The sequence below is a fragment of the Pipistrellus kuhlii genome, unplaced genomic scaffold (genome assembly GCF_014108245.1).
Source record: "Pipistrellus kuhlii isolate mPipKuh1 unplaced genomic scaffold, mPipKuh1.p scaffold_m20_p_92, whole genome shotgun sequence".
Classification (NCBI taxonomy): domain Eukaryota; kingdom Metazoa; phylum Chordata; class Mammalia; order Chiroptera; family Vespertilionidae; genus Pipistrellus; species Pipistrellus kuhlii.
Window position 1 is genome coordinate 641458 of NW_023425598.1, and position 10192 is coordinate 651649.

Here is a 10192-nt window from a genome sequence, read left to right on the forward strand (position 1 = left end):
TAAATATCAATAGAAACATTGCATTTTTAAAATAAAATACCTATAAGTTCCAAACACTGAGGATGAACCAATAAAATCCACTTGCCAGATACAGTGTAGAACCTGACAATTTAAGAATTGATTTACAGTGATTTGAGAGATTCTCCACAGTGTATTATATGTACTTTATGTGTAAGGTAAACATCATTTAAGATAATCACCTTTAAAAATCTCATTCACCAGGACATTCAGCACTCCCGAGGTCTGTAATGATCGCACGGCAGTCGGTAATGAAGATCTATAACCTTTTGCTGCCATCCCACAGAGTGGCGAGTGTTTGCATCTGGTATCCTTGGTGACAGGGTGACAATGGGATAAACACTCAGAATTGTATTTTAGTTTCTGAAAGCAGAAAACAGGACCGACGAGGTGATGAGGGCATTTGAATGCATTGCTCAGCGTCGCTTGACATTCATTGGGAAGGTGGTAGGACGCCAATCCATGGGATTGATTGCTCTGTACATCTCTCTCTGGGAAAACGTGGCTATGTGTGTAACATTCTTAGAGCTTTGAATTTCTTTTTATAAGCAAAAAGCCACAAAAAAGAATGCTTGGATATCAGAACGGGCCATTGTTTGAATGAAGTTAAGCTACTAAGCAAAAATTCCTTAAGTTCCTAAAGTAAAGAGCCCAGATCTCGAGCATGGGAAACCTCCAGGCCCTGACAGGACAAAATGAAAATCACAGAATTGCTCATAAGAGTCCTGGAATTTCAATGTTAATCCATCTACTATAGAGAACAGCAAAATTCTAAAGCTGGAAAATAGAACAGCTGTTCTCATGAATAGCATTTCAGCCAGAATGTATTGATCACACACAGAGCACCACCTGGGAGCTACAACTGCAGAGAACAAAGAGACAGCCCTGCCCTTTTATGCTCCCCTTGGAATTTATTTTCAGAAGAAACTTGATCACACACTTGATAATGTAAAGCTTATAAATACCTTGGACCTACTGTGCAGATGTTATCGACGTGGGAAAAAATGTGGCTGCCCTGCTTAGGATCTGCACATGGAAGATAACTAACAGTAGACTCCAAAGTGAAGAACACCTGGCCATCACTCCACGGAGAATACCTGACCTGGGTGTGTGTCCCTGTTTGCTCCACACATTATGCTCATGAGATTGTGTTTTGGAGATATCACTACATGACAAAGAAACATCCGTCTGCAGCACCTTCAACGGTTTAGCTTAGTTTCTACTTCTTTGTATCTATGAGTGATGTACTCCTTCCCAAACCAAAAGACTTTTTAAGGAATATAAAATATGAATGGAGACATTGACCCCTCCTTTCTCTCCCTTCCTCCCTGACTCTCAGTGACCTAGACTTTTCCAGAAATTAGGAACTTGTTCAGCTGTCATGCCCCATATGCACACCTATGTGGTGTTCACTGTGATCCTTCTCCTCACCTTTCTCCCCAGAATCTCCTCTAGATGGCAAACCCTTCTCACTCCTCTCGATCCCCCTCCTCATGTCTCTGTGGGTACAACCTGCTAAGGATGATTGCTCTTGTAGCCTCTCTGCCTTTACCAGAACTTCCTATAAACATTTACGTTAAGATATCTACCATCTTCACATTATTTCCCCATCCCTATTTTTATGCCACATACCACCTTGATACTTATTTTCCCTCACGATAATTTTTTTGAGCTTGTTCTACAGTCACTGTCTTAGCCCACGGCAGGGGATATAATTAACTCTGCCTGGGTTGGATGTCAGGAAAGTCTTCATGGCTGAGGTCTTGAACAATGAGTGAAAAGGTTCCAGGTGGCCAGGACCGGAATGGGGTTAAATATGTAGAGAACCCCACATGCCGATGTGTAGAAGCAAAACAGAGTACAGCCTGTCCAAGGTGGCCCCACACCTTTCTGGTACAAGATGCAGGCGTGTGGGTTTGCACCAGGAGCAGGTGGAGATATGCTTGAAAGGTAATTAAGGCCAAGCTGCAAACAGTTCTTCAAGTCGGATCTGAACTGGCACTGACCTAGAGAGAACACCAGTGGTGAAAACCACAGTCAGCTTTGCATTTTGGTGGATTCTCTCACGGGAACTGAAACAGGACAATCTGGGTACAAATTCTGGCCATGCCACTCCTGGCATGACCAGGGTAATACATTTGAAATCTTGCATCTCAGTTCTCTTATGTTTCGTAGAAACACTGCCTAAATTATTAAGATTGAAACAGACAATATGTTTCAAGTCCTTAGCATACAGCTTTGCCATAGTAAGAAACAATACATGTTAGCTGCTCCCAGTCATGGTTCTATCGCAATATTCACTCCAAATAAATATCATGGAGAGAGAGGCAGGAGTACTAACCTTGTATGAGAAAAACGCTTGTGGCAGCACCACTTTTAATTTTGATATGGAAGAAAAACAATAAATTGAATTTTTTTTTTAAGATTTATGTTTTGGTCCATTTATCATCCAAAAAAAAAAAAAAAAAAAAATGGCTGCCAAATTTAGAAAGTGTGTTTAGAATGGTCTTCCAATCTACACTCTATACAGAGGACATGAAATCCCAGTTAGGAGGAGAGACAGGAGGTACAGCTGCTGACAGACAGAAACATGCTCTCAAGGGCACCCAAGGTGACGCCCGGGGAGAGAGGCATTCCTGCCAGAACAGCCGAAACTGAGCTGTAATTAGAGACCCCAGGAGCTGCTTCTGTGGAGAGCGTCCTCCTTCAAGGGCACCTGACAGCCATGTGTCCCTCAAGGGGTAGCCGTCTTGTAACTGCACAAGATGCAGAACAGATGAAGACAGTGCCTTCTAATCTGCACCAGTGAGATTATGCTAAAAATTGAACACAGATTCAACAGAAAAGTGAATCAGAAGCATATCCAGCATAATATGAGATGGTATTGGGATCAATTGACATATAACACTCTAAATAGTGGGAGAAAAGATACAATATAAAAATTCTCTGTGACAAAGTTTAAATGAATATAGCTTCTATTAGTTATCAGAATTGTAATGAATCACTAAAGCTTCCACATTAATGCCTTTTTATATCAAACAACATCCAACAATTGTTAAAGATTTCTCTGGATAGCAATGTTAACAGTTGTATTATGTGTGTATACCAGTATATATCTATACTAATAAAAAGTAAATATGCTAATTAGATAGGATCAACTGGACATCTGACTTCCTTCCAGACAAAGCCACGGGGGCAGGGGGCCAAGGCTGTTAGGGGTGATCAGGCTGACAGGGGAGCAAGAAGTTAGGGACATGATCAGGTCGGCAGGGGAGTGGTTAGGGGGCTATCAGGCAGGCAGACAGGCAGAGGTGGTTAGGGGCTGATAAGGTAGGCAGGTAGAGGAGTGGTTAGGAGCCAGCGGTCCCAGATTGTGAGAGGGATGTCAGGCAGTAGTTCATACCCCCACGGGTCCCAGATTAGAAAGGGTATGGCTGGGCTGAGGCACACCTCGGTGCACAAATTTTGTGCACCAGGCCTCTAAGATATATTGCTTAGTCAATTAGAACAAATGTGTAACCAATACATTGAATGCGCTCGCTCTAGTTGGTGAGGGACAAGTAAATGTAACCCTCTTCCTTCTCTTACTGTTCCCTGCACTCGCATGAATGCTTACCACTGCTAGGCATCTATGCCTAATTGAGAGCCTTGTCATTGCCCAGTGCAGAGCTTGCCCCTCCCAGCTCAGCCCTGCTTCAGGCTGGGAACCTGCACTGGGTAAGGTCAGTGTGCCAAACATTATCAGGTGCTAAAATGCTTGAGCAAATCCCCGGGCCTTAAAGAGAGAAGTGCCCATCTTTTCCGTGAGAAAATGTCCATTGGTGGAATGTCCAGGATGGTGGGGTTGGGCCAGAGAATCATAGGGACTTGACTTCCTCCCAGCTCATGACTCCACCCCAACTTCAGGATGCTAGAGAGAACTCTGATCCCAAAGCCCTTCGCATGAAGTCAGAGAGGGAGAAAGGTCTGCTCCTTCGAGTATGCACGCGTCTCAGGAGTCACCAGTGATCACTGCTTGAGTCCTAATTCAAAATGTGACCACATGGTCTCTCTTCATTGCAGGGAGAGCAAGGAATAATGGGGGTTGGAGGAACCCATATGCTTAATTGAGAATTAACTAATTTCTCATTTAGAAAGGAGAGACTAGATTAGGGGAACAGCTAGCATCACTGGACAGAGGGCACAAAGTTGGCTTTTTCATCAGTTTCCACCATACCCTTCTACTTTCCCCCCACTCACCATACTGCCATTATTTCTTCTGTGCTATTGTGGGAGAAGTGAAAGAAGCAAGAGGCATAAATTGCACATTTGAGACTGGACAGTGTTGCTCAGTGGTTGAGCATCGACCTATGATTCCTTTACAGGGAACATGGCTGGGATTGTGGCTCAATTCCCAGAAGGGGGCATGTAGGAGGCAGCCAATCAATGATTCCCTCTCATCACTGATGTTTCTATCTGTCTCTTCCTCTCTCAGAAATCAATAAAATAAAATATTGGGTCATTTTTATTAGATGATTTGTTTTATTGAGTGTTGAGCTTTTTATACAATTTGAATACAAGTTATCTATCAGATATAAGTAGCCTGTGGCCTGTCTTTTCATTCTTTTACTAATGTTTTTTAAATAGTGCAAGTTTTGAGTTCTGATGAAGTTTAATTTATCCATCTGCTCTTTAATGGATACCAATTTTTGTATTATAGACAGGAAATATTTGTCTAATTCAAGGCTATATTTTTTCTTAAGTTTTCTCCTAAAAGCCCTGTAGTTTTATGATTCACATTTAGTTTATAAGGCATTTAAATTAATTTTGTATGTGACAATTAAAATTCATATTTTTGCATATATCGATAGATATCCAGTTGCTTGGACACAAGTTATTGAAAGGACTATCCATTACTCACTAAATTGGCTTTGCTTCTCCATCAAAATTCAATGATAGCTCTAATTCTGTATTCTTGATTCTGTTTAATGATCTATCGATATTTATCTATCCTTAGGCAAATACCACAGTTTCAATTACTGTAGTCTTAAATAAGTCTTGAAATTAGGCACTGTAAACCCTTAAAATTGATTTTTCTTTTTTGAAGTTCAGCAACCTTGGGTACTCTAAATTTCCATATGACTTTTAGAAGCAGCTTAAGCTTTTGATAGGATTTTAATTGGGATAACTCTGACTATAAATACACGAATTTATGGGGCAAATACAAGGAAATTTCATATTTAACACTATTGGATGTTTGAATTCAGCTCTATTTCCTGTTGTTTAGATCGATAATTCCTCTCAGTGATGTTTTTAACTTTTCAATGCACAGGTTTTACACATCTTAGAGAAAAACACTTTGTCTTTCTTATGCTATTGTAAAACAGCATTCTTTCAAATTTCATTTTTATTTGTTTATTGTTAATTCATAGAGATTAAATAATATTTTGCTCCATACTCATTAAGGTGCTGTTCATTTTGGCCATCTTTTTATCTATTTTTTTTTCTTTTTTTCTTTCGTATAGTCTATGTTGCTTTGTTTACACGTTCACTATTCATTTCTTCGGCAGTGTGAACTGTTATTCATCATCCAGTATATTTTTTATGTAAGACCTTGTCGTTTTATCTCTGGCAGTTTAATTTGGATTTTTGAGGACCTTCCTTGGCTCTCCAAACCCTCTTCTTCCTCGAATATAAATCAGAGCCACATACTGTTTTCTTGGCTCATCCACTATTTCTATCACCTCTCCCATTTCTAGGTTGTATTTGTACCGGCTGCTTTTTGTCTACATTATGGGCCAGATTTTCCTGATTCCTTACATGCTTGCAACTTTTTTTATTGGATTCTAGACATAAAATTTTCACCTAGCTGAGTTCTAGATATTTTTATACTTAAATGGTCTTGAACTGTTTGTTTTCTGGGCTGCAGTTAATTGCTTGGAACAGCTTGATCCTTGCATGATTTTGAGTGTATTTCATAGGGACTAACACACAATCTAGTGCCGGGCTGATATAAACCGCTGCAGCACACTGCCAAGCCTTCTACCCAGCAGGGCATGAGTTTCTATGTGATGAAACCACATAGAAACCATGTCCCGCCTGTGTAAATCCTTGGTTTATTCCTCCAAACCCATCCCATTCTTCTGAGTGGTTTCCCTCCGCCTCTAGCTAACACCACATGTGCACAGGTCAGTCAGTGCTCAGTGTCAGACATGAAGAGAACCTACTGAGATTTCAAAGGTTCTCTCTCTGCATCACCTTCTTCTTCAGACACTGCCCTGAGCTCCTCAGATCCTCTCAGTGTCTTCTCCTCAACTTTGAGAAACCACTGGGCATTCCTGGCTTCTTCTCCCTGAGGTGCAGCCTGGAAACCCTTCCCACAGAGTAAGGAAATGTAGGATTCACCTCATTTCCCCGCAGCCCAATCTCTTAACAACCACTGTCCCTCCCCGCCTGATGCCCAGTGACATGGAAACCCTTCTCCCTATATTTTGTCTGATTTTTTAGTTGTTTCAAGCAGGAGCATTATGGGTGTACAATAGGAGTTCCAGGCCCTGGGGCACACAAGCCTTTTTCCAGTTATGCAACCAAAAGCTAATCTATGTGAATGGCTGTGAGGGATTTCACAAGAGTAATTAAAACCCAAAATCAGTTTATGTCAGGGTAGATTATCTATGTCAAGGTGGATTATCTGGATGGTAATCACATAAATCTTCTACAATAAAAGGGTTTTTTCTAGCTCGTCACAGAAGAGGAATTCAGAGGTAGTCAAAGCATGAGGAGAATTGCTGACTTTGCAGAGGGAGGATGCCATAGCGAAAGGAATATGGGTATCTTTTCTTTCTTTCCTTTTCTTTCTCTTTCTTCTTCTTTCTTTCTTTCTTTCTTTCTTTCTTTCTTTCTTCTTTCTTTCTTTCTTTCTCTTTCTTTCTTTCTTTCTTTCTTTCTTTCTTTCTTTCTTTCTTTCTTTCTTTCCTTTTCTTTCTTTCTTTCTCTTTCTTTCTTTTTCTTTTTTTTTTTTTGAGGGGAGGAAGGAGTCACCCACTTGATTATGTGATAAAATTATAAAAATAAATGTTCCCTCTTCAATTAATACTCAAATGAGCCTCTGTTTTAAAAGATATGGAGTAAAGAGATATTTTATCAAACTTAGAGATAAAATTAGGTAAGTTTTAGCAATTGGTGAAATTTGTCTTTTTTCTAGAACTTGACTCTAAGTTTTACAGTATATATAATATGATGCCATTTACAAAAACAAATGTTCCCATATTACTACATAAATGCACGGGAGAAAATAGCATTTCAGATAATGAGAAAATAGGACATTTTAATTTGTTCTTTGCACTCTATTTTTTTCCTACTATAAACATGGATATTTTTTTTTAAATCAAGATAAGTAATTGATGTTATTTTCCTTGAAAACGTATGTATAGCTATGTGGAGGGCTGACTGCGAAAGAAATTGTATAGGAGGCAAAAGAATGGTTAAAACACTGTTTCAGAGATTCAGGCCTGAGAGCAGCAGTGGGAAGAGAGCGGGGGAGGAAGGAGGGTCCAGAGGCAAATAACAGCTCTAATGACCAAGTAGCACTGGAGGATGGGAGAGAAGCATGCTTCCTTGCTTTTAATCTTCCCAATCACAATGTGAATGACATAGTCTTGGTCTCATTATATAAATGATGATTCCAAACTCACAGAGGCTAATTAGGGAAGGCGAGACTCCTGGGAGCAGGGACTAGAGGAACTCTGTGCTGAGACCACAGAAGCCCATGGCCCTGAGGGCAGTCTGCAGAACCCTGGGCTCCGGGGACAACTTTTCTCAGCTATTTGTTTTACTCTAAGTACTTTAGGGAGGAAACACGAGTCTATGACCTGAAATGTTGAGCTCATAAATAACAGCCAGCATGGTTCAGTGATTGGGCACTGACCTATGAACCAGGAGGTCATAGTTCAACTCCCGGTCAGGGCACATGCCTGGGTTGCAAGCTCCATCCTCAGTGGGGGATGTGCAGGAGGCAGCCGATCAATGATTCCCTCTCCCCCTCTCTGAAATCAATAAAGATATATTTTTTAAAAATAATACTAGTCCATATGATAACGTCGATGGAAAAAAGGTCTCTCTCTGGGAGGGAGTCTTATCCTGGACTTAGCTATGCAACAGATGAGCCTCCATGGTCGGGAAAGAAAATGGCTTCCCACAGAGCATCTCTGGACCAAAGCATCTTCCCTTCACCTCCCTGCACCCAATCTACCCATTTCCTATACTCATTACTGAGTCCCCTTTGAAGAGTTATATGGTCATTCTAACAATCATTCCCAGAGAAACTGCAGAGCTGCATTCCCTACACTAAAGGCTCAGGTACTCGAACAAAAGACTGAAAATGCATTGGTCAGAGAACTTAGAAACCTGCGTTCCTTCCCTGCATAACAGTCCAGAGCAGGCAGATGAGCCCACGTCGGTGAAGTCATTCCAATACTCAGGCTAGCAGGAAAGTCCTTCCATTCCTAACTTGCCATGTGCAAGATTGTGCTCAGTTGTTATTTCCATTATCAGCACGAGGAAGAGAGAAAGTCCAGGAGAGCGTTATTAGCTGAACTAGAAGTGGGCGCATCACTCCATTCTCACCCCGAAGGTAAGGATTTAGGCAGGACCAAGGGCGTGGGGTTTAACTAGTATTTCTTACCAGGATGGGCCAATTTCACTCACTCTCACATTCCCTCTTTGTTCCCTATCCTATGCTGTAACAGAGTGAGTATAAAACTTGTATTTTATTTGGACAATGGTGGTGCCACTGTACAAGAGAATTTTGTTTAGGTGTGTGGATAGCTGATCAACATTCAGATCAAATAACCAGCATAGAAAACAAGGTCGAGAGCCATAGACGATGCCATGTCACATCTTGTCTCTAGCTTTGCAAATAAATACAAAATGTATTTTGTGTGCCTTTGCTTTGGTGTTCACTGTACTGACTCTAACACTGGACAGAAAGATAGAGTAGTAAATCATAATGACATAAAGCTTCTTTCTCAATAATGTAGAATATAGACTTTAATACAAACTACAGAATTAAAATGAGTCAATGATAAACTTTGAGAGTTATTGATAATTAAAGAGAAATATATATATATATATATATATATATATATATATATATATATGGTCATACATTTGTGCTGCATGAATATATCTGTAGGTATATATTCTATATACAATATGCAAATACTTAGCAGTACCATTCACCCTTTATCATTTGTGTGTGTTTTTTCATATCTAAGCAAGGAAGCAATGTTTGCCAACAAAAATTTTCCCCTCAAACTCAAATATCAAAATAATAATTAACTTTAAACTTGATAAAAAATGTTACTGGCATTAACTAGCATTCTTACGATTAGAAACCAACCAAGTATAATTGAAATGAAATTTATACAATCAGACAAATGAAATGTTTTACATTGGATATAGTACTAGTTGTCAAAATGAAATTATAATAATGGGAAACTAATATCAAAGGGATATTATAATACAAACTATTTAAAGAAGGTGTGAAATAAGTAATCACATAATAATGATGATAATACTTTATGCAGAGCTACACTAGGGGATATTGAGGTCACTACAATTGAGATATTATGCCCAAATAATACCATATACACAGAGTGGGTTGAGAGATTAAAGAAAAGGTAAAGCCATTAAGATAGATAAGTCATATTATCAGCACGACTTCCTTTATAATTTGATAGCCATATTAGACTTTGTAATGGTTCTATAAGAAGATCATTTGCAAAGTACAATTCCAGACACAAGATATCATACACCAGTATTATAACAAAATATATTGGCCTGACATAAAATAATATACATAGTATTTGCTGAAATCAATACCCCATCACCATCTTAAAACAGCACACTCACTCTATAAATTATTTTATTAACAAATCACTGAATTTAGAAATTTGAAGAATGTTTCTATCTAGATTCCAAAGAATAATTCATTCTCAAAAGGGCTATGCTAAAGGCACTTTCTTGTAAAGATACATTACAGAAATTATAAAAAGGGGATTTTTGTGAAAGTTAGCTAAAGGATGATTCTTAGCACGTAACACAGCATATGTGTTCAAAGCTAGATTCGTAGGCCACATTTTCTTTGGTATGTTTCCATGTCCTTTTCTAAGTTCTGTCCCACCTGCACATGTCT